Below are 25923 nucleotides of genomic sequence, written 5' to 3'. Positions count from 1 at the left end.
GACCCTGAACCTAGAAAAAGGATACGGGAGGAGGAACAACCCACCAGGGAAGTCAAAAATATATAACAACATGAAAGGGAGGTTCCCAATAATCGAATGGACCAACAGGTTCCAATATTAACAATTGCCCACAGAGCAGCTGATTATATTTAAATCATTTTATTGTCATTTATATTTATAAAAAATTCATTACTACAGCAGATATAACAACATACGTAATTCATATAGCGTAAGCCCAGAACAGCAAGGAACAATAAAAACATTTCTCATAAGACAATTCACTCAAGCAGACAGTCACAGTTATACTAAAAAAGCAAAACATCCATCTAGATACACACAGCAAAAAAAACACACAATCTCAACATCCAGACAGAAAGAAGGGCCGACGCGCGTTTCGGAAAAATGCCACAGTGGGGAATTCCTTCATCAGGGCGCCAGTCATTCAATTTTTTACGGCCATCAAGGTCCTTCAAAATTCGAAAGTGGAGGAATTATCTCAATTTCAGAGTTTCTGGGCAAACAACAGCATATCTCAGCGTATCTGTGGGCAAAAGGCAGAATAAATCAACAATATATATAATCTAATGTCAAGAGGGGAGGGAGAGTGGAACAAAAGGGGGGGATTTTTCGGTCAATACATGGAGTAAAACAAAACAAAAATTTTACCACATCCAATCAACTTGCATACAAAAGCAGCAAAGGATTATAGAACGAATTGCTTTCTCAATGTAAACAACAAGTGAGCAAAGGAAATAACCAGAAGATACTCTCTAAACTGTTATGACAACAGATATTGCAGTCCAAGCCTACACAAGGAAGATGGTCGACTAATAAGGGGAACAAAAAGGGATTCTGGATGTAGACATACCGGAATGGAGAAACTCATAGAGCGTCAAACCCATCAAGGTAAAGACAGGCCTCGCAGGCGATGAAGATGGCGGTGGTTGCAGGCATATAACAGTAAATCCCTATAGGAAATATAAATGCAAAAGGCAAATAGAACATATATACTAAAAATAAAAAAGACATATACAACCCTATCCTACGATACACTCAAAATACAGACGAATATGGTGCAGGTAGAACGTCCAAAAGGAAATGTCTCAGCCGAGAATATTTTACCACAGGCGGACATTTACTTCCAAATAATGTTAAAGGCAAATATCTCTAACCGACCGCATAAGCTCACCTATATGTATGGAGGAGCGGCGGTTCAGAGGAATGGAAGAATCACAACGATCCAGATACCAGTAACGAAATGGGCAGTATGTAGAAAGACGTCCTTAAAAAATAGAGTGAACAAACAATAAACAAGAATTAATAAACATTCCTCCATGTATAAAGAGAAAGCAACAACCGCTAATACATAGGAAAGATATATTAGTCCTCAGGATAATCGTAATATAGGACTAGCCGTAAGCATTGAGGAAGTTACAGGATAAAGCTCGACAGTACGGTCTAAATATAGGGATCGCCCACTTGGGTGTCATCAGCATAGGAGATTAGGCGGAGGCAGTGATGTCGGAGGATGGCGGCGAGGGGAGCCATGTAGATGTTGAAGAGGGTTGGGTTGAGTGATGATCCTTGTGGGACTCCGCAGTTGATTTCTGTGGGTTTGGAGGGGAAGGGAGGCATTCTGATCCTTTGGCTCCTGCCTGTGAGGAACGATCTGATCCAGTCGAGGACGGTGCCTTGTATGCCGGCGTCGTGTAGTCTTGCTGCTAGTGTGCGGTGGCAGACGGTGTTGAAAGCTGGCGACAGGTTAAGTAGAATCAGGGCTGTGGAGTGGCCTTGGTCGAGGAGGATGCATATGTCGTCGGTGGGGGCGAGTAGAGCAGTCTCGGTGCTGTGGTTAATTCGGAATCTAGATTGGGAAGGGTCGAGGAAGGCGTTGTCTTCAATGAACCTCGTCAGTGCTGCGTTGATGGTCCTCTCTGCGACTTTCGCTGCGAAAGGGAGGAGTGAGGTGGGCCGGTCGTTCTTGAGGTCCATCGGTTCCACGGAGTGCTTCTTGAGCAGGGGCCTGACTTCTGCACATTTCCATCCGGCGCGCCTTTGGCCTCTTCGGGGCAGGAGGGAGCCCCATCTGGTTCCGCTCCTGTAGCTCCAGCTCCGATGGGTCCCCTTGGATTCAGTCATGGATCCAGACCAGTGCTGGTCATGCCACTGCCACCTGCCCCGGCAACAGCCCTGACACGGATGCTCCAGGCACTAGTCCCATTCTGATACCTGCCGACACAGAGCCACAATTCTTGAAGCCGAAGCCCACGCCAACAGGACCCCACATCCTAGGTCGAAGCCTGAGCCCTATTCTGAAGGGCTAGGCAGTATGGAGGAATAGGATGGGTCACTGGACCCTTTAGAATATCAGTATGAACAGAATATGGGCTGCAGTGAGGAACTGAGTGATGCCAACGACTGGACACGTCTCCAGACACCAGCTTGCTGTTTCCCCCTACCGTTGCTATGGAGGAGGGAGCTCCATATGCAATGTTGGTGCAGGGGGCATCTGAGGTCCTTGACCTTCAGTTGCAGTCAAGACCAACATCTTGACAGAGGAGCTACAACAAGGAATATCCTTCTCTGAACCCCTACTCTCATTTAACTAAGCCCTTCATCAGTGTCCTTTTGGGGACCTGGTCCAAACCGAGCAAAGGGACTCCTGTAAATAGGACGATTGCCCGCCACTACCACCCTACTCCGGGGGATATACATTTCCTACCCCACTCTGGAGATCTTAGTGGTCTAAAACTTTACCTCCCCGCCGCTCCCCCGGACAGGCAATCATAGAGGCTGGCCAGCTTGGGAAAGAAAAGTTTTGTTCTGCCAGCCTTGCATTGTGGTCAGTGAACACTGTGTGCTTATTGGGCCACTGTAGGAAGCTAGGATCCTTCTAGCAAGGTTACCCCCACTTTTTGCCTGGTGTCAGGACCCCAGCAACTGTGCCTTCCCCTCTAAATTGACATGGTAAATACTTTGGTACTTCTACAATTTGCTACTGGTGTGCCCTTGTAAGTCCATAGTATATGGCACTAAGGTACCCAGGGCATAGGTACACCAGGGGTCTCCCCATGGGCTGCAGCTCTCACAACAGATTTAAGTTTCCTTATATCTGAGCTCATCTCACTTAAAACATACAAGTCACCCCTATGGCAAGCTCTTCAGTTCTGAGGGCAGAGAGCTTGGTTATAGGAATGGTGGTGCCCCTGCATGAGCACGACACCGCCACAAACTCCAGAGATGATTCTCCAGGCTTTGCAAGTTCAGTAATTTTTAGACATACAGTGGACATAAGTCATTACAAGATGTCCAACTGCATAGTGGCTGCACCGAACCCAGTCATGATTGGTATGAAACATGTTGAAATCATACCCCAACACCGATTTCAGTGTTGGAAGTATGATCCCCTGTACGGGGGGGGGCCTACCTCCCTATACGCCCGGTAACAGCCTTTCAGGGTCTGCAAGTAAGCTGGGATGCTGCCAACCACTGACACATTTCTGACCTCCTGCTGCTACTGAGCCAAGCTTGAGCAAGGGAAGCTAGAACAAAGGTTTCCTGTCACAGGGAGGTGTGACCCCCTCCCAGAAAGGACATGGTGTTTTGGGCTAGGGTGGGGGTGCTTGCCAGCGCCACCAGACTGCTCTGAAGGGCACATACGGTGCCCTCCTTGCACACTGCAGTTTGAACCAGTTCAGGAACCCTTTTTTCCCGCACTGGAAAAAAAATTGGACAAAGGACATGGGAGTATCCTCCCCTCTGTCGAGGCCTTTCTCTGTGAGGGACCCCTGAGTCATTCCAACACTTTCCTTAGGGTACTTAAGGGCTCTCCTGCAGATTCGTCATTAGACAAGACTCAACCCTGAAACTACGTTGCTCTTCAATCGTCTGGGCACTTGGACTTCATTGGATTTCGACTGAAACCGAGACTGCACAAAGGAATACTCCTGCTGCTCCTGGTCTCGCTGTTCTTCAAGTGTTCTTCGTCATATGTGTCTGTACTTCAACTATGTTCTTCAACAGACCTGTTGGCATCAAGGACACCCGAAGAAATCTTCCTTGTAGTGAAGGAGTCACTCCTCTACAAGCACTGCAACAAAGCTGACCGGCCTGCTGCTCCTATCGTCCTACGGACTCCCTGAGGCCCAGCAACACAGGTCGTGGCTCTGCAACACCCTCAAGGCCGGACCTGTCCCCTCTGCAACATTGAGACCAGAATCCGACATCGGAACCACTTGGACCAAACCCATGTGCACCACATGTTACCAAGGTTTGTTAGCTCTGCACTCCAAAGAGCTTTGGGCTACAAGAAGTTCCAGCCTCCAGCACCTCACTTCCTGAAGATCAGCGACCTACCTGCAGTCCTTGCATCGTGGGCCTCGGTAGGAGGCTGGCTTAGTATATGGTGCACACTTATTTATGTGAAGCACCTTGCACTAATCCAGACAACCTTTATGTTGATTTTAAAGGTCTTAGAAAACCATAGAAAGCTCTCTAAGTGGAAGCTGTGGGAGCAAGCTTCAGGCTTAGTCCAGAAGGAGTGTTAAGCAGCTTGTTTTCCGAGAACTAATCATACAGTGTAGGTTAAGTGAAAAAGAACCACACAGCGTAGTTATAATAGTTACAATTATTACACACACACTCATTAACACATTGGTATATCTCCTACCCGGAGATATAAACACAATATTTCAAAAGGAGAGCAGGTAAGTAGCACAAATAGACAGTGGTCTCTAAAGGGAGACCAAACTATATGCTAAAAAAGTGGAATACTAATGCGAACTGAGACTTAAGTCGAGACTTGACCCAGAAGACTTAAAAGAGCTGGGGACCTAGGTAAGTACCCAGGAACTTGAATCCCTACGTACACTTTACAAAATCACAGTACAAGACGGAACTTCCCTTCCTAGACCTGATGATCTCCTTGGAACAAGGACACCTGCATACCAGGACATACAAAACGGAAACCGACTGACACAGTCTTCTCCCATTTGACAGTCATCGCCCCAAGACCCTATGAGAGAACCTCCAATATGGCCAATTTGAGGATCCGGAGCAATTGCAGCTAAATCACTGACTTTGACTCACAAGCAGCAGCACTCACCACACACCAGAGACAAGAACTACCACATGAGTGTCCTAAAACAAGCTAGAAAGAGAGCACGCAATAACAATCGCTATGGCTTGCTAGAGAACAGAGAACGTCAAGAAGAGGACATGATGACTTGTGTCACCACCTTCACTCCCCTCTCTAATCAGATAAACATCATTCTACGGAATTGGAAGATCCTCAATATAGAGTCTCTGAACATTGCAAAACCCAGATTTGCCTTCAAGAGAACAACAAACTTAAGGGATCAGCTGGTACATACACAACCCTGTCCTCACAAAAAAACAGGTGAAAAGACCCTTTGCAACTTACCACCAGTAGCAGGGCACTACCCGTGCAGAACTTGCAGTGCATGTGCCTCTACCAAACACACAAAGACACTACAATTGGGTATGTTCACATAGGAACAACGACAATACATGAACTGCAATACGAACAATTGTGTATATCTCATCTCATGCCCATGTGAACTTATCTAGATTGGTATGACTACGAGGCCTGTCAAAGTCAGGATTAGCGAACATAAGAGCACCATACGATGTGGACTCACTTCCACCATAATGCATAACCACTTTATCAAAGAGAAGCACTCTGTCAACGACATCAAGAGGACTGTCTTAGAATCCAACTCAACTTGGAGCAACATTGCTCTACTGAGATGTGAACAACGGTGGGTACACCACCTCTATACACACATTAGAGGACTCAATGATGATATTCCATAGATAGAATTATGAATATCATGGTTTATGTGCCCTGCGACATCTGTCCATAAATAATAACTGTCAGCGAATGTCCTGGCTCACTGTAACACCCTTAGGATCAGTCACACACTAGCCAGAGCCCCCACAGGTGTTTAGATATCTAAAGCTATTAGGCGATCTTTGCCCTCTACTTTGACCATCTGGTAATTGTGGCACTCAGCCTTTCGTCCTGACATTATTTGTATCTATACACAGAAACAATGTGACCCCATGAATATTGTGACCACACATCACCTTGACTTTATGGCACTGCTGCGCCATTCACATATCCAGTTTTTGTGAGGCAATACCCCTTTTTAACATCAATTCACAAGAAGTACAATTTCACCATTCAAAGATGGCGCCCGCACATGCGCATCTCAATGAAGCGACACACCCACCTGAAGCCAGGCAAACGGAGAGTAGGAGCCCCGCGATATAAGGGAGACTGCAACACATGCTATTCAATTTTTTTTTAAAACGGATTTTATTGAATTTGACATTCTGAGAACATACACTTCATACATGTGGTCATATAATGTATGGCAAGCTTATAAAGTCCAAACAACGATTGTGGACACAGTAGAACATTGCTTCACCTCGCAGCGGTTCAGTTACCCCTTTTGCACTTTCAGCGTGCAGTGCACAGTCTTTCCTGAGTCAAGTATCATAACTTAGTTGACTAGAGGCATGCCCCCGCGGGGCTCAATCCGATTACTACTCACTCATACAAGGCATAATCGTCTTCCACTCAACAGATCAGGCAACCGAAAAATCAACCCCCCCCCCCCCAACTCGGGCCCTCCCTCCCATATCCCCCCTTCCCCATCCTCCCCCCTCCCCTCAGACATGCCGCTTCCCTAACAACATGCGTGCCGCTCATAATGTATTCCGCACACTCCAAGTAAATCCTGTGTCAGTGGCCAACATCCCACCTGGGAGAATGCGCCCATTCAAGTGATCCCTCCACCCACCTACTTGGTCATCCCACTATCTGCAGCGAAGGTCCCACATAGCCAAATGGGTGTGTAAGGCCAGAAGGATCAGTCCTCTTCGTCAGTCGGGTCCTTAAGCAGATCTGTCAGCGCTTACCAGGCTCTTGCTGTTTCCCATACTTTGTCATTGTCAGTTCTTCATGCTAGTTGGAGCCGGAGGGTCCCCTCACAGTCTGCCCACTTGAGAAATTCTCTGAGCCAGCGCTCCGCATTGGGGCCTGTGACCGCTTTCCAATGGCTAGTAATTTCGCGCTTGGCTAGAACCAGTCCCAAATAACACATGCTATTCAATATGCAGGCTCGCGTGTAAGGGGTAGGTGTCGGAGGATAGTGCACCCAATGACAACCGTGAGTACTTTTTACTATACCCATCTCCCACTCAGCCGCCACTATACAGTTTGTCTCTTCTCTCCTCAGATATAAACAAACATATCTGTTGTGAGGGGTGCTAGCACCAGCTGACACAGGCATTAGAGGCTTTAGGAGGAATGGGACGGACTCCGCACAGGAGGAAATTTCCCTGTATGTGGATGATATCTCGCTCCTCTATGCCCCCGGGGGACGGGGAGACTGGGTGGCACTTCCAGAACAATTGTTGACTACGACTGAGGGCTTCCAGTATCTTGGAGTTTATGTAACTCTGGACAGGTCCCTGTCGTTCCAACGAAACCTGGAGCAAATTATCTTGAATTCCATTGCGGATATGGACCGATGGAGACAACTCCCCCTCACGCTTTTAGGCGAGCGGCCCTGTATAAGATGATTATCCTACCCAAGTACCTCTATGCCCTACAGAACGAATACTACCCGCTCCCAGCCAATGTACTCTCCAGAATACACGCGGATCTGAGGGCCTTCCTTTGGTTGGATAAACAACCTAGAGTAGCACTATCCACCCTCCAGAGACACCAATACAGCGGGAGGATCTCGCTTCCGAACTTGGATGCCTATTATTGGGCAGAGCATCTTGCCCCGATCAATGACTGGTTGCACGCCCCGGCAGATCACCCTACTTATGTCCTTGAAAGGTACAAAAGGTCCACCCGAAACTTACTGTATTACCTCTATGGGGGCAACCGGCGGGAGCCGCTTCTTCCGGCAACGGTCACTACCCTACACTCGTGGTATAAGGCTACAAAGCGCACTGGGTGGGAGAAGACTCCCACACGGCAGACGCCGCTATGGCACTGCAAGTGGTTAACGGAACTGAGCAAACTGAAAGGCTTTCAAAGATGGGACGACATAGGCATCTCCACTATAGGTGATGTGATCTCCAAAGGGGCCCTAAAATCCTTTGTGGCATTGAAAACTGAATTTGGCTTGCACCACTCACAATTCTTCAAATATGCACAGCTACGGCACGCCTGGTGGGCCCAAAATATCCAAATAACCGAGCTCCCAGAATATGCGCCACTGGAGGGACGATTATTGCAAGAACAAGTTCAAGGGAAGACAGTCTCACTCACATATAAAACCCTAACCATTAACATGCTGGGCGACCTAGCGAACCTTAGACAGACGTGGGAATCGGAGGTGGGAGCAATGGACGACCTTGACTGGGACATAGTGTTAATGCACCCAAGGGATGTCGCAATTAAATCCAGGCTGCGCCTCATCCAATTTAATATGCTCCACAGAACATACTACGATAGAGTGCGGCTCCATAAAATGGGGAGGGGGACAGACAAGAGCTGCCTCAGGTGCCACCGAGAGGACGGAGACTTTTACCATCTTGTGTGGACATGCAATGTGATACAACGCTACTGGACCGCCATCTTTAGGGAATTGAGTGAGGTTATGGGGACATTGCTGCACCCGGAGCCCAGGCTGGCCCTACTGGGGATGACGAATGACGTGGACCTGTCTAGACCCCTACTGATCTTCCTGGTGTTGGCCCTAGTTGTGGCGAAGAGGGACATAGTAAAACACTGGGGGGCCCCGACTGCCCCAGAACTAGTGGAATGGAGGAGAGGACTAGACATGTATATGGCCGCTGAGAGAGTGACTTATAAGGCTAGGGGGTGCCCGAAGAAGTTCCGGAGGGTCTGGTCCAGGTGGCGCTCTTATCATGGTTTGGATGGGGGGCTGTGAGGGTGGAGACTTCAGTGCTGGCCGGCAGTCTCACAAGTGCACAAATGGGACAAGTTTGACTAGGATGTTCTTAGATCACAATACAATGCTGCAATTGATGTCGGGTCGGATTGGAGTTAATTTTGTCAGAAATATGCGAATCAGTGGCGGGTGGAGGGGGGTTATGGGTGTGTGCCTCCTTGATTACATGATTGTGTTGTTGTGTACCTATAAAATACAAATAAAAATATTTCTAAAAAAAAGAAAGGCTTGTGCAATCTGATTACAGAGATTAATTGATGATGGAATAGACGCCTCTGTGCGCTCTAAGGTTATAGATTTGATAATCTGGAAGAGCTCCTTGGACGATTTTTTGAATTGTGTGATTATTTGAGCACAGAAGTTTGCCCGAGAACGCCTAAGCTCCTTTTGATACTCTTTTGAGGGCGCAAGGTAGACAGTTTTGTGGTGCGCATTGTAATCTTTGCCCCATGTGCGTTCTAGCCTTTTACAAGATTTTTTTCATTTCCTTGAGAGTCTCAGAAAACCATGGTGCGAAGGGGTTGGCCAGCCTGCTGGTAGCGGACTTCCAGGGGGCTAGGGTATCTAAGGCTTGGTTGATCCACCCCTTTAGTTGGGTATTGGCACAGGATGGACAGGCTACAAGTGAGGCTATAATTTGGTGTAAGACTGCTGGAAATAGCGTGGGGGTAATCAAGGCCCATTTATGCAAGCAGCATTTTTGAGGTGGAATCACTGGTTGGGGGGCCTCCGAGATCCCAACCAGGATCAGGTGGTGGTCTGACCAAGCTACCAGTGTGGGTGCGGCCACCATTAAGGAGTGGGAATTTATAAAAATTGGGTCCAGTATACGGCCTAAAGCATGAGTCAGTGCTACAACCATTTGGGTGAGTTGGAGGAGGTCAAGGTCTTACACCAAGTCTTTAGTAATGGGACAGGACTCATTGTCTATATGGATGTTAAGATCTCCCAGTACTAAAAAGTGAACCTATTGGACTGCATAGTCCGGGATGACATCCATTAGATGTTTTACAAACGTGGCAGCTGGGCCTGGCGGGCGGTACATTTAAAAGCCTACTAGTGTGAGCTTATGATTTAGGGCAAGACTAAAGAAGGCTGCTTCAGAGTTAGCAATAATTATCGGTTGCAGCTTGCATTATAGGTAGCGCTTGAAAATTATCGCCAGACCTCCTCCACTGTGCAGGGGGCGGTCAAGTCTAAGAATGCCGTATTTAGTGGGGACTACGTCAAGTACATCGGGGGCTGACGTTACTGCGAGCCACGTTTCAGTGAGGTAGAATGCAGCTTTGGGGTTCCAAGATTAAACCCGCTATTTCATTTTTATGTTTAGGTGAGGACCGACAGTTAAGTAGGAGGCATTGCTTACTGGCGGGGTGTATTTGGGTTGACTTACCAGTGTAGTGTGCTGGTTTCTGTTCGCCTAGCTGGAGTTTGCAACTGCTACAGCCTTTCTGACTTAGTGAGACATTAATAGAGTGGTAACAGACTTCTTTCATGTGGCGGTTTAGCTCCATAAGGTCCTTACACAAGTATGTCAGCTTTTTAGCAGCAGGAGGCTTCATGACGTTGGACTGAGGAGTGTGAAAGGTAGGGGTCCTGGTGCCGTCCAGGTACAGACAGGTTTGCCTTTGGCGCGCCAGCGGTGCATCCACGTAGTTGACATGAATATATAGCCCGCCTCCAAGAGGGCTATTAATGATTAAAAGTACAAGTGGAATAAAAACACAGTATCAGTGCAGAAAACAAAGTTAAACAAATTTAAAAAACATCTAGTGCCAACCAGATAAGACCTAAGGCGATCTGCAGCACTATAGGCATGTCGGTGGAGCGACCGAAAATGACCGCCACAGAGAGTGGGAGCCATGCACCTCCCTATGCTTAATGCACATACAAGAGAATGAAAAGGAAACTCCAGTGGACCGACCTTTGCTGGCCGCCACCGAGGAATGAGAGCCATGCACCTGCCTACGCAAGTGCACATACAAAGAAATCAGCAGGAATGAGGAAACAAGGTAAGCACAAAGCTCAGCCACCCAGGGAGAGCAATCCCTCCAGGCTGTCGAAATTGCCAGTTCACCTGAGTTGGTGTCCCATCATTTCCCCTCAGCAGCATCACTGCTGTACGACTTGGGCTTTGCTATTAGTAGTCTGAGTCTCCTCTACAGGCCTTCCCACCTCATGTTCATTGGGGCAGAATTGCATACTATCAGGCTTTGAGCCTTCCCTCCTCCATGGAGTATCCAGGACATTCAAGACATGGTTCCACTGTTTCAAGTGGGATCGCAAGTACCGGTCCTGAGGAGTCTAACATTGCTCAGTCTGTTGGCTTTTTTAATCCTCCTGGTCACACACATATGCGGACACATCAGTGGTACCTCCGTGGCCAATTGTTCCAGCATCAGGGAGACTTGACAGAATCCATTGTGGTCGCCATGGATGCTGCAGTGGAATTGAGCTGGTGGAGAAAAGAAGACAACCTTATTCGAGGGAGACTCTGCTGTCCGCTCTTCAGCAATGAGCATAGTAGTGATGGAAGTTTCCACTTTCAGGAAAGATTCACATTTGGAGGGCTTGGAGGTCTCAGGGCTTTGGTCGCTGGATGAGCAGAGATTGCACGTCAGTCTGTTGGAATTGAGGGGTTGGCGTTCAAGGATTTACTTCCTTCCCTTCAAGGTCAGTTGGTTAAGATCTTGATGGACAACACAACTGTGAGGTAGTACCTAAACAAACAGCGGGGAGTGGATTCTGGGGTAGTCTTTCAAGAAGCCTTGAGACTCTGGACTTGGATGACTCAACACTGTCTATGGCTGGTGGCCAATCACTCAGAGGATCCTTGAACACTAGAGCTGACAGCCCAAGTCAACGCCATCCTGCCGACCATGAGGGGCACCTTCATCCACACATAGTCCAAGATCTCTTTGGCCTTTGGGCATACCTCAGGGGGATCTATTCACCACTCAGAACAACACTCATTGCTTGGACTTTTGTGCCCTCCAGAATCATTTGCAGAGAGCCTTGGCGGACACATTTCAGTTTAACGTGGAATTGTTTTTACTTCACTATGCATTTCTTCTCATAGTTCTGAGGAACATTCGCCATTACTGGGCCCAAGTAATTCTCCACGCCCTGGATTATCCATGAAGAGTGTGGTACACAGACCTATTGCACCTCACTGTAGCAGACCATCTTTGTCTTCCACTCTTAGTGGTTCTGTTATCCCAATTGGGAGGGCAGAGCCTGTACCTCTATCTTCAGACCCTTAACTTCATGCATGGAGATTGAGCAGAGCAATCTTAACACATTTCATCTTCCAATGGAGGTGGTAGACATGATACTTATTTTTTTATTTTTTTTGTAATGTTTTTATTGAATTTAAAACATAAGCAAACACATTAAAGACAAAATAAAACAGATCAGTTTCAGCAGAACCGTTAATAAAGTGCACATAAATGATAAGAGGCACATCGGCGTACAACACAGTAAGTCGGCCTAGTGTAAAGCAATACTACAATATTTAAGCATTGGCTGATATATACATAGAGTGGCAGACCTTTACAGACAAGAAGCACAGTTAGCATATCTTCAAATCTACAGAAGGGCATATTCAGTGGACAGTGGTCATTACATAAATAACATCAATCCTGCTCTTCATCGTTGTGATGACGTAACATCTGATATTGTGTGAAAAGCCATAAGCCCTTCGGCCGATTGCAGGTGGGAAGCAGCTCGTTCTAGACATCCGATTGGGTGTTACAATACAACACATCTTCCCATTCTGCCACTATGGAATCAGGGCCCCTCATCCATCACACTGCCAGTCTACGCTTAGCCAGGAGAAGACCATTAGCAACCAGCTTACAAACATTCTTTCGGAAGGGTTTCTTATAAACCAGCAGCGCCAACAGGGGATCCGGGGTAAGAGAAAGATCAACAATCTCATTTAATACACTAAAAAAGTTTCTCCAGAAATTCTCTACTGAGGGCTGTGTGAAAAAAACAGCACCTGGCATGACACATCTTTCACATTTATCTGTGTCCCGCAGCCCATATCTATGCAGACGCTGTGAAGTGTAATGTACCCTATTTAAACATTTCAAATGGGCTAACCTGTGGCGCCCGTTGAGGGAGACCTTGCGTGTAACTTTGCAGCAGTATACCCAAATGTCATCCGTAATTGGAATCCCTATGTCAGTCTGCCAGGACAGTTGTGCTTTCGTGAAGGGAGTAATGTCGAAGCATACAAATGTGAAACTAACTTAACAGGTGACTGTGAGTACAATACTATGGACAGAGGTGGAATCTCCATTGGCTCCTGAAGATCATCTTCCAATACATCACGCATTGCATGGCGAGTACAAAATAAATGGAAGCGCGTCAATGCTGAGGGCTCCGCCATGCCAGCAACCACCTCCTCCCATGATACCAGCCGCCCATTTTTAAACAAACAACCCATCTCATGTATATGTAGGTTGTGTAAGGGGCGAAACGTTACGCGCTCAGAGCTGAGAGGAAACCATTGACACCAGTCAATACGCAACCGAGGTGAGTACAGTTGCGCACCAGAAAAAGTATGTAGGAGTACATTCCAGGCATGGATCATGATATTCACTGAGTCTAAAACCCCACAATGCCTATTAGGCACCTTAGTCAGAAAGCGAGGTAGAGGGTTCGGGGCAGCAGCAACGTTTTCATCCTGGAGGTAAGGCCATTCCGGTGGGCCATGAACCGAACTATGGGCATGCAAGGCCTACGCTATCCTGTAATAAAGCTCCAAATGCGGCGCTCCAAGACCTCCCGCCAAATATGGCAACTTAAGAGTGTCTAGTGCCACACACAGAGTCTTGCCCGCCCATACCAGCTTATTCATCAGAGCACGCAACTCCCTAAACGTGTTGGGGCGCCACTATGGGAATATTGATGAAGAAAAAAAGAAAGCGCGGAAGCACCACCATTTTCATTAAGGAAACTCTTCCCGCAAGTGAGTGCGAGAGCCGGATCCATCAGTCTATATTCTCACCAAGTTTGACAATAGCCCTGCCGTAGTTCGCCTGAAGCACCTGGTCAGCATAGGAGTGAACTTGGATGCCAAGGTAGCGACCTGGGTCAGAGGTCCATTAGAGCGGGAAGTCAAGAGGTGTCGGCACCGTGGCAGGAGTTAACAGAAAGATTATTGACTTGTCCCAGGATATCTTTAAACCCGAAATACCCCAAAAGCGCAACACTTCAGGAACCACAGGATCAAGATGTGCATCAGGGTCACAAATATACAGTAGCATCTCATCAGCGTATGCTGAAACAATTAAATTGTATTTGCGGGAAGCGTAGACCTCTGTGTCCATGATCCTCCTGAAGTGCCCGTAGCAGAGGTTCAGCAGCCACCGCATATAATAGAGGGGACACCCATGACGAGTGTCCCATGTTATTAAAATTGGGGCGGGGACCATGTCCCCAGTACGCACCCAGGCCACAGATGAGTTATAAAGTACCGAGATCGTATTGTAGAAAAACCTCGCCAACTCCCATGCGACGCAGTACAGCCAGCAAAAACGACCATTCGATAGAATCGAAGGCCTTCTCAGCGTCCAGGAAGACCGCTGCTGCCTTAACCTCTTGTCGAACATATTGAAGGGCACCGAACATGGTGCAAAGGTTGTACGATAGAGTGCGGCCTGGGATAAATCCAGCCTGCTCCGGGCCAATTAGTTGAGTCAATAAGGGAGACAGGTGGTTAGCAAGTATTTGGGCAAATATTTTGGTGTCCACGTTAAGGAGGGGAAGTGGACGATAAGAGGAGCACTTTCAAGGGTCCTTACCAGGTTTCAGCAAAGTTATAATCAAGCCTCCGCGCATAGAAGGAGGCATTATCTCAGCCCCTCCAATCTCTTGAAACAGGTTGGGCAGATGAGGAGTAAAAGATTGCCAAAGCCCTTGTAGAAAGATACCATAAGCCCATCCTGCCCCGGGGCACTACCTTCCCGCATAGAGCTCAAGGCAAGTTGTATCTCCGCAACCTCAATAGGACGCAATAAGAATTTGCAGTGCCAATTTTGCAGCCAGGGGAGCTCAATATATTCAAGATACTGTAATATGTGGGCCTCGATAGGGGCAACCTTAGAGCTGTAGAGCTCGTGGTTATATTGGTGAAACTGGTTGTTAACATCCGCTTGTTCTGTCAGGAGAGAGCCCTCCTCAACGACCAGCTCAGTAAAGCTACCAGGCTACAAAACAATGAACCCCCAAAAGTACAGAAGAAAACAGAGTGTAACGCAATGGGGAAGGATGTTACCCAGCATTGCCACTCTAGTGCACCCACCACCAAACATCAATCATTATGCTTCATTAATAGCTAAAAGCAATAAGTAGGGGACACCCATACAGTCTAAATCGCACAACCCACCAGAGCGAGATCCCCCATCAGAGCGGTCTGCAATCAGTCACCCCAGCAACAGCGATATGGAAATCTACCCAAGTGACCAGGAGAGTGAAAAAATCAATAATTAACAGCGCAGTATGACAGCAGTCCTCATGGTAAACTAGTAAAGGGCCCATTCGACTGCAATGTCTGTTAGAATAGAGACCCAGGAGGGATCCGGCCACAGTCTGCCTCACCATGAGCTGTCCAGGCCTTGTCACCAGGCAACCATACCTGACAATAGTTCGAGGAGACATCAGCCTAACCCAATCCATGCACATCAAACCCAATCCAGGCCCCAAAAAGGTCTACAGCAAGGGAAAGCAACTTTGTAAAGCTCTAGGGCAGCCCATCAGCATCTGAGTGCCAAACAGGGAGGCTCCGCAGAGCACAACCATACAGCGCAGACTCAATCTCACCCCAATAAAAGAGTTGTGAGTCAGAAGGCACTTTGCATGCAGCCCCCAATAATCTCAGGAAACACAATGAATTGGTGGAACCCCATACAACGACCTCCAGAAGTGAGAGCCAAAAAACATAGTTGAACTTGCCCGGATTCAACACCAACTGTCATTTCATCAAGGCCCCCAATTGCAGCATCAGCACTGGGACCGCCTTTCCTTCCCGGCCCATGTCTATCAGCTTTATCCCGGTCTTTAAGAGCTTTCTGCAGGGACTGCGGGTCCGAAAATATTTAAGCTTTCCCATCAAACATCACATTGAGCCGTGCAGGGTACAGCATTGCATACTCTATTTTCTGGTCCCTAGGCTTCCGTTTCAGGGGAGTGAATGGTCTCCTGGATTCCTGTACCTGAAGAGTGAAGTCCAAGAATAAGGAAAGAGATGACCCCTCGTACTGCAAACTGCCCAGTTCTCTCGCCTTCCTCAGCGCGGCGTCCCTGTCGCAATAATTCAAAAGTTGGTGATGATGGGCTGGAAGGGGCACCGGGCTGGGGCCTAGGGCCAGCGATCGGTGCGCTCTCTCCACGACAAACATAAGAGAGAAAGTATCAGCGCCCAGCAAAATCGTGGGTCATTTTTCCACAAAGGTCTCCATATTGCCCGTCTCAGTGGTTTCAGCCAGTCCTATGATTCGTAGATTACTATGTTGCAATCTGCCTTCCCAGTCCTCAGCTCTGTCGTGCAACACAGTCAAGGCCTTCTCAATGCGCTTCTGAGCAGCGTCGAAGTCAGACTAGGCCTCATCCGATTTCGTGATGCGACGTTCCGCCATGTCTAAACGTTCTGAATGCTTGTCGACCCACTCCGACATTCTGTCCATTCTGTAGACCAAAGTATCAATTTTAGTGTCAATGGCCGACAGGCCCTGCTGCATGGTCGCTATGATTTGTTTGATATCACCCACCGGGTCCTCAGGTATGCTGTCAGGCTCAGACATCGCAGAGTCCACAATGTCCTCACAGCGTCTAGATATCTGTTGTTCAATTTATTTTCGTCTGGGTCTTATCCGGTTTACCCATCGAAGCACCTCTAGCACACAGGCCTATAAGGCGTGCATGTGCCAGCCCCTGCCAATGGAAAGTTTCAGGCCTAGGGTCAGTGATCAGCGTCTACCAGCAGAACCAAGCTGGGTCAGCAGCGCACATGGGCAAGAGGAATCTGCCGAGCAGAGAGTGGGTACGAAGCTGTCCGCGGCTCCTCTGTGGGATTGTCGTAGCCACCGAGGCACAGATAGTCATCAATGTGACCAGGCCGCCCAACGCAGGCGGAGACCAGGGCCACACTCCCAGGTGGAGGATACTAGTAACGGGGATTGCAGGACAACAGGAGAGGCAGGAGTCATCAGGTGCCAGAGGCCCAAGCAGAGAACGCAATTCGGCCGTCCACGCACTGCCCGCCGACCAGGCTCCGTTGTGTCAGCCGGGCTGCGGGGCTCAACTGTCTCAAGCGGATCTCCGGAGCACCGCTCTTGGTAGGTCTCAGTGCCGCCGGGCCCCCGCCAGGATTTTCGCCGAAGGAGGGCGTCATAATCCAAGGCCTCACTCACCAGCCGCGATGCATTAGTGCAGAGGGTGACGCCTCGTGCATCGGCCACGTAGGCAGGCCTCGCACCGGTGCAGAATCAGTCGGCCAGATCTCCGGCCGTGTTAGGGCAAAGCGGCGTGTGGACACCACGATGAACTCAGCACATGAAGGGCTCCGTCCGCCCAGTGTCTCTGCTAAAAAAACGAAAGGATAGAAGCAGCAAATATTTGTCAGATTGCCGGTGGCTGGCAGAGCTCGATTAAGGAGCGGTCATCTTTACGTCAGGCAAGCTACGCCCCCTGGTAGACATGATTCTTTCTGCACATTGCCCCTCTACCAAATTAGTTTATTCAGGAAGATGGAAGAGGTTTGCTTCCAGGTGCGCAAAATTAGTTGTTGATCCTTTCAAAGCATCCCTGCCTAATGTGCTACAGTTTGTACTATCCTTGTTTCAACAAAGCAGTGTCGTAAATGTTGGGGACTACAGAGGATTGAATGCAGTCACAAAGACGGACGCTCACCCTATACCTAGAGCTGATGAGCTCATTGATAGGTTAGGGGCTGTTAAGTACCGGAGTACTTTTGATTTGGCTTCAGGTTACTGACAGATTGCCCTGACTGATGGAGCAAAGGAGAGGTCAGCATTGCCCACCCCAGAGGGACATTATCAGTTCAAGGTACTGCCCTTTGGCTTAAAGAATGCGCCCACCACCTTCCAAAGGTTGGTGAACCGGGTCTTGTCTGGGTTGGGACAGTTCAGTGCAGCTTACCTGGATGATATAGCTGAATATAGTTCTACCTTGGGTGGATCACTTAAGCCACCTAAGGGAAGTCTGTCAGGCCATGCAGCAGGCAGGTAATACTCAACTTTAACAGAGGGTCCAAGGGGAAACTAAGATTAACGACCAACTAGTATCCTATCCCCCAATCTAACTATACTAATAACATGAATGGATACTACTGGTCAGGTGAAAAGTGGCTAAAAAGAGGGATCCGCAGTGACACAACCTGAATCTTGAAGAATGAATGTGTTATTGCACAAAGAATGGAAAAAGAAACCCATCAGCCCACCTATTGGCGGAACATCATCATCTGGGATTTTGTAGAGAAACTGGTATCTGTTTTAGGTATCTCACTTGTTGTTACAGTGAGATATCCTAATGTAGATCCGCCAGTGATGTGAAAAGCCAAAAACAGGAGTGCGGTGGTGCTGAAAAATAGTTTGCAGTGTTTAAATGTGAGAACAAATCATAAATGTGTTATTTAAAATGAACTACTATGATGCCAAAGAGCAACTTTATTATGGGGACATCATAATGTCAAGATTAAAATAGTGTCTAGATAGTATGAAAAAATGGTAACTATCTTCTGGTGGTTACGGAGGTCGACAAGTTTCAGCCATCCACGGCCGGTAGGTAGACCAGTGGCTTTCTTCAGGACCACGTTTAGAACACTACTGCAAAGTAAGGTGAGAGAAATATAACAATGTAACAAAAGATACGTCCTACCATGTGTCGGTTCCCAGAGTATAGGAGTGATATCTCTATAATTGGAATCTTTTCCCAAAAGAGTCAGACCTCACCTCTCCTGGCACGCGCTCAGGCAATGAGGCCCCCTTAGCTTAGGACGAAGCTCGGGGTACCGACGGACAGAGCGGGGCCTCATTGCCTGAGCGAGTTCCAGGAGAGGTGAGGTCTGATCCCAAGACTATTTTGGGAAAAGATTCCAACTATAGAGATATCACTCCTATACTCTGGGAACCGACACATGGTAGGACGTACCTTTTGTTACATTGTTATATTTCGCTCACCTTACTTTGCAGTAGTGTTCTAAACTTGGTCCTGAAGAAAGCCACTGGTCTACCTACCGACCGTGGATGGCTGAAACATGTCGACCCCCGTAACCACCAGAAGATAGTTACCATTTTTTCATACTATCTATACACTATTTTAATCTTGACATTATGATGCCCCCATAATAAAGTTGCTCTTTGGCATCATAATAGTTCATTTTAAATTCCACATTTACGATTTGTTCTCACATTTAAACACTGCAAACTATTTTTCAGCACCACCGCACTCCTGTTTTTGGCTTTTCACATCACTGGCGGATCTACATTAGGATATCTCACTGTAACAACAAGTGAGATACCCAAAACAGATACCAGTTTCTCTACAAAGTCCCAGATGATGATTTTCCGCCAATAGGTGGGCTGATGGGTTTCTTTTCCATTCTTTGTGCAATAACACATTCATTCTTCAAGATTCAAGTTGTACCACTGCTCATGCAGCAGGCAGGCCTAACAATTAAGGCAAGCAAGTGCCAAATAGGGCAGAGTTCTGTGGCGTACCTGGGCCACCTGGTAGGTGAGGGCCATGTACAGCCTCTCCAAGTGAAAATCCAAACTGTTCTGGATTGGCCAGCTCCTGTTACCCAGTCTCAAGTCAGGGCATTTCTTGGACTGATAGGATATATAGAAGGTTTGTTCAAAATTATGGGACCATTGTGGGTCCCCTAACAGATCTGACTTCTAAGAAGAGGCCCAAAAAGGTGTATTGGACCCCAGAGTGTCAGAAAGCTTTTGACACTCTGAAAGCTGCTATGTGTTCAGCATCAGTACTGCTGGCCCCTGACTACACAAAAGAATGTGTGGTTCAGACAGATGCTTCAGAGCAAGGTATTGGGGCAGTATTGTCACAGCTAAATGAAGAGGGCCTTGATCAGCCAGATGCCTTTATTAGTAGGAGGCTTCTTCCCAGAGAGCAGAGGTATGTGCCATTGAGAGAGAGGCTTTTAATGTGGTGTGGTCAATGAAAAAATTGAGACCATATTTGTTTGGGACTCACTTTCGTGTTCAAACTGACCACAGACCTCTCAGGTGGCTCATGCAGATGAGATGGGAGAATCCCAAGTTGTTAAGGTGGTCTATTTCCCTACACGCAATGGACTTTATAGTGGAAAACAGACCTGGGATTGCCCATGCAAATGCAGATGGACTTTCCAGGTTTTTCCACTTAGCTGATGAGGACTACCAGGGTGTGGGTTAGTAACCCACCACCTTTCGTTTGGGGAGGGTGCTGTGTTGCAAAGTCATCCTGTGCCCTAGCCACCCCCCAACTTTTTGCTGACAGATACTGGTGGTAACTGACTCTGACTGACCCTGGGCTCTACCTGACCAGACCCAGGGCCAAAGCTATGCTGAAAGACACATTAGAATACAGTTAAAACACCTAAATAAACTAGGGTACACAATGCTATGGTGGGGTACCCCTGTGAATGGCAAGACCACCCAATAGGCCCATAGTATATAATAGGGCAGGGGGTTGAAACTACCTTGAAGTCCCTAGTATCCTGGGCATGGCAGTTTAGAGGCCAGCAGCTCTTTTACACTTGCATGTGTGCACTGCTGAAGCCTGAGGTCTGTTTAAAAGCAGTCCTGGGTGCCAGGACTGCTTATAAAAAGTACATTGTGCCCAAAGTCGACTTTGGGGTTTGGAGCACTTACAAATGGATACCCTACAATGTTTTGGCATATTATGAACCTCCAGGGTCTCCCCTAGGTGTCCCAGGGGTGTGGGGCAGATATGTATAAGGTACACCCTTATAAAATGAGAAATATATGCCCTGGGTTAAGTGAAATTTCCCTCCCCACATTGTGGTAAAGTGCTGCTCAAATTTGACTTTGATGCTAGGAGCTCTGTGGAGGGAGAATCTGCAATAATTCTACAGATTGAGAACCCCTAAAGGCTCCCCTAGTTGCACATGGGGTGGGGTTCCTGTAGATATAAGACAAATACTTATACAATATGTTTTTGTAAGTCCTAATGCTGGAAAAATGGCGCAAGTCATGTTTCCCATTGCAAATCCCCTGTTACATAGGTTAACATGGTAGGAAGTTATTGATTAATATTTTTTGATAGGAGAGGGATAGAAATGCCATTCAAAGACTTCCCAGGATGGTATTAATAAATCCCGCAATATCATATTGTTGAATTTCACCTAAAGTGCACATACAAGAAGTTATATGACTTTCTTATTTGTAAATCCTAATTCAGCCTTCCAGTGGTCTGCCCTGATTGGTCAGAGTTAAGTGGATTAGGATTAGCCAGGCTCCCTTGAAGAGGTGATAAAGAGCCCCTGGGGTTAACCAGCTCTGCTGGCAGTGCAGTGGGCTGTTCCATAGGAATGCCAGGCCAGGGGGGGGGGGTTGTAAACTATGTTCTTCAAAGAGGATAGCAGAGAACAGTGTCATTTACACCTCTGAACTTCCCACCTTAGGGAGATGGTAGGATTAAGGAAGGTATGAGCAGATGCAGAGGGGAGAGTCTAAGTAAATTATCCATCCTAGCGGTATGTTTAGCCAGCTCTTACCTCCTTGCTGGAAAATCAGCCATTATGGATTTGGAAGATTTGATGCACTCTGGGACAAAATGATGCCACACTCTACAGGATGTGGTCATATATTGGAGGAGTTACCCTGCTCCCATTGGTCAGAAGTAACCTACTGCTTGACACAGAGAACTTGGAATAAGTATCCGAGAGGGGCAGAACCATCCAGATCTGCTGCTTGAAACTTACTGAAGCAAGAAGTGCCCTGTTGAGAAGTTTTACTATGCAAAGATTTCTAAGGCCTGACCTCTCAAGACTGCACGATCTGAAACTACAGCCCTGTGGATTATCTTGCTCAAAAAGAACTAAAGAGTGGTCTCCCTGAAAGCTACAGGTTAAAAGAGCTCATCTGGAAATCACCAACTAAATCTACACCTTGGAGAACTACCAGTGGCTTTGTAAGGGTTTTGTACCAGCGGATTATTGGAACTGAAGTCCTCAACTTTCAAGGACCATCTTGGAGCTTCCAGACCCTTGAAGTGATTTTGAGACACTTTGGGATCCCTTGAGGAACTTCAGGAAGAAGTTCAAGAAGTTTGGAGAACTTTGAAGCAACTTAAAAAAAAAGCTCACTAGAGGGACAGACTCAAACAGGCCAGCCAGGCCGACTGCCTTCAACTGCGAGCCGGCCAAGCCAACCAGGTTCATCCCGCTAAAAGCTCCATCGCTCCAACTTCCAGAGATTGACCGGGACTAGAAGAAAACTGAAGCCGGCGAACCCTCACTGGATTCGGCAACATGAGGAGCATCGAGAGACTCCGACAGAAAAAGCTCAAGAAAAGTCTCTAAGTGCGCTCGTAGAAAAGGTGACCGGGAGCAACCACGAGAGCCAAGCTGCCTGCCTTCCAACGCGTGCCGGCCTGGATTCCTGGGTTGCCTTGAGTCCGCTCCAGGAAAGCTAACCGAGAGCTCTTCGAAAGGCAAGCCGACGAACCCTCACTGAATCCGGACTGGCTGGGAGCTTTGAGGGCCCTCGGAAGAAAAGCTGTGAAGGTAGAAACTGAGACCGGGAGATGCTGCGAGCTGTAGCCGCTCAGGGCTCCATCGCACCTGGCCTGAAACTTTGACTTTGGCCCAGTCTATCGCAAGTCCTCATCCTGGGCTCCTCGCCCTCCGCCTGGGACGACTCCTGGTGGCCCCCTGCCCTGGGCGCCGCACCCAAACCGACAGACCACGCACGCAACCTGGACTCCTCCCTCTCCATGACCAGACAAGTCAACGCCGTCTCCTCGTCCTGTTTCAACATCCTGCGCATGCTACGGAAGATCTTCCGGTGGATCCCCACGAGACCAGGAAGACGGTCACCCAGGCCCTCGTCACCAGCCGACTGGACTACGGCAACGCCCTCTACGCCGGAACCACCGCCAAGCTCCAGAAGAGACTCCAGCGGATCCAGAACGCCTCAGCCAGACTCATCCTCGACGTCCCCAAACGCAGCCACATCTCCGGACATCTGAGAGACCTGCACTGGCTCCCCGTCAACAAGAGAATCACCTTCCGTCTCCTCACCCACGCACACAAAGTCCTACACGACCAAGGCCCGGGCTACCTCAACAACCGCCTCAACTTCTACGCTCCCAAACGCCACCTCCGATCGACCAATCACGCCCTCGCCGCCGTCCCCCGCATCCGAAGAGCGACAACAGGAGGTAGGTCCTTCTCCTACCTGGCCGCCAAGACCTGGAACACCCTCCCTACCGACCTTCGCCTGACCCAAGACCACCTCTCCTTCAGGAAGAAGCTCAAGACCTGGCTGTTCGAGCAGTAGCGGCACCCCCCCCACCCCCCCCCAAGCGCCTTGAGACCCTCTGGGTGAGTAGTGCGCTCTATAAATGCCTTGATTGATTGATTGATTGAAGCAGATATAATATAGTGCTTTATTCTTCTAAGGGCTATATTTTGCTAAATCTTTAAAAATTCACATCTCTGGTTCCCTACATTGGATATTTGTCGTTTTAGTATAATTTTAAAGATACAAATATTTCCTATTATTATAAATTGGTATTGGATTTTTATTATGTGTTGTGTCTTAATTATTTACTGAATTGGTGTTTTTAAATGCTTTACATACCTGTCTTTGAAGTTTAGCATGCCTGCTCGCAGCCATGCTACCAAGGAATGAGCGTTGGAATAATTTTCTAAGACCTATGCTGAGTCCTACCATGTGTTAGTGGACTTATTGTCAGTGTCAGACCTACTTTTGCCCCTACCAATAACCCACTTTCCAACAGCGTGGCATGACGCAACTCCACGAAGAAAGGAAGGAGAGTGGCATGACGCCACAGGGCAAACAACCACCACAGGTGCGAACGTAGGAAAGGAAAAGAGCGACAGGACAGAGGACTCGTGCCAGCACTGGAGAAGGGGTTCATCAGCGCAAGCCCGCCACTGGGGTGCAGAGACGTCACTGGAGATAGCTTTGCAGGAGGACAAACCATAAGCAGCTAGCAAGCGCAATCTGCATCCAGCCCCCACGCGTCACAGTTCGACCGTCATCTCACTGGATGCTTGACATGGACGGCACCACGCCTAGCAAGTGCACCCATAGGAAGACAACTGCAAGTGGCCACATTGTCCCTCCAGTCCCTCTCAATCCATGAGGTCATTGAAACAGAGAGATTGCCGCCGGTTTGTCCAACTGAAGGAAAGTTACCATGTTCATCATCCAAAGTGCATCATCACCAAGAACATTAAAGGAGCATCGCACCACCAGAGTGGATCCAACCACTTGAGGCTGCCGGAGTTCAACAAGGCATACCTGGCGCTGTGAGACGCTTGCCACCCAGGAACCTTCTGTGTGTCCCCGTACACCAGATGCCTGCCAAAGAAGAGTGTTCCTGACCATTGGCCATTCACTCTTGGGGTTACATGAGGCTTGGCCGTGGCCCTGTTGGGAGTTCTGCAGCGACCCCTCAGCGCGGCCTACGTAATGCCCGCATAGCCCATGCCGTCATGTGGCAATCCAGGGGCAAGGGCCTCAACGGAATTCCTGTGAGAGGGGAATCCGGATCGGAGACATGGGTCGGCAGCAGCTTCACGACAGGCACCGGGAAGCATGAAAGTCACAGATGAAAACTGGTCACCCAAAGACCATCTGAGGGAGGCATAGAACCTGAGCCCTGATGGCGAGAACACACCGACTAAGACAACACCCTTTGCGGCTACATGAACGACTTGGCTGTGGTCCTGTTGGCAGTTCCTCAGTGATGCCTTTGCGGTCCCATGGCAGCCCAGCAGGAAGGCCCTCCAAGAAACTCCTGTGCGAGGGGAGTTCAGGCATGAGAGGCAAGTCTGAAGCTGCTCGGCTATCAGGAACTGAAAAGATCATCAAGTACATCATCTCCAAGAAAGGGCCTCACCCATCAAGGTCATCCTCTATAGCTGTAGGTTTGTCGTCCACCGGAACCTGAGCGCCTGCAAGATCTCCAAAGTGGACTCCATCACCGCTCGAGACACACTGCTATTAGAACTATGTAAATAGACTTCCACACCGGCAGACCAGGCCGGTCTGAACTGCATCGCCAAGGGTGGACCAAAGCATCCTGACCATGCGGTCCAAAGCTCCAGTGCTGCCTGTCAGATGGCCTGAAGTAACTTACTTGGTGCTGTGGATTGTTTCTTTGTTTTCCTTATAGGTTGGACATTAGTTTGTTTCTTTTCATTAAAGTTTGGGAGGGATGTAGTGTCCTGCTGGACACGTTCTAGTGTTTTGTTCTGCGTTACACTCACACCAACACCCTCCCATCACAAGTGTCACCAGTCAGGTGACCCTGCTAATAAAAGGGGCCAGGCGCACGTGCCCTGGGCCTGTTCCAGTACTACATACCGTGAGAAGTTGGCCTGGTATATGATGTTCACTATTCTAGTGAGCACCTTGCACCAGTCCAAACAACACTTATGGTGATGGTTGTCTTAGGCTAAAAGACTCTTGAGGGCGTGCAAAGCCAGCTGTTTTACCATATGTAACCCCTTGAATATCAAATGAAAGGACACCACACAGGATATATATAAAATATATATGTTTTTATTTACTAACACACTCCTCTGAACTCTTTATGAGGTCAGAGGCAAAAGCACATAAGTTATACTCAGAAATACTTTAAATAGCACAATTTACAGTTAGGCCCTAGGGGCGCGTAAAACCATATACTAAGTAAGTGGTATAAGGACCACGAC

General features: G+C 48.1%; 1 protein-coding gene across 1 annotated transcript in view; it reads right to left on the bottom strand.

Annotated features, from left to right (window-relative positions):
• Nucleotides 1-221: 221 nt before the first annotated feature.
• Nucleotides 222-25923, bottom strand: part of PGS1 (phosphatidylglycerophosphate synthase 1) — a 649148-nt gene continuing 623446 nt past the window's right edge. Inside the window, exon 10 of the mRNA XM_078653897.1 lies at nucleotides 222-541. The gene's annotated coding sequence lies outside the window, so the exon portion shown is untranslated. The remainder of the gene's footprint in view (nucleotides 542-25923) is intronic.

Source organism: Lissotriton helveticus, chromosome 7, assembly GCF_964261635.1.
Source record: "Lissotriton helveticus chromosome 7, aLisHel1.1, whole genome shotgun sequence".
In the NCBI taxonomy this organism is placed as follows: domain Eukaryota; kingdom Metazoa; phylum Chordata; class Amphibia; order Caudata; family Salamandridae; genus Lissotriton; species Lissotriton helveticus.
Note: the sequence above shows the minus strand (reverse complement) of the source record. Positions and strands in the feature narration are given on the sequence as shown.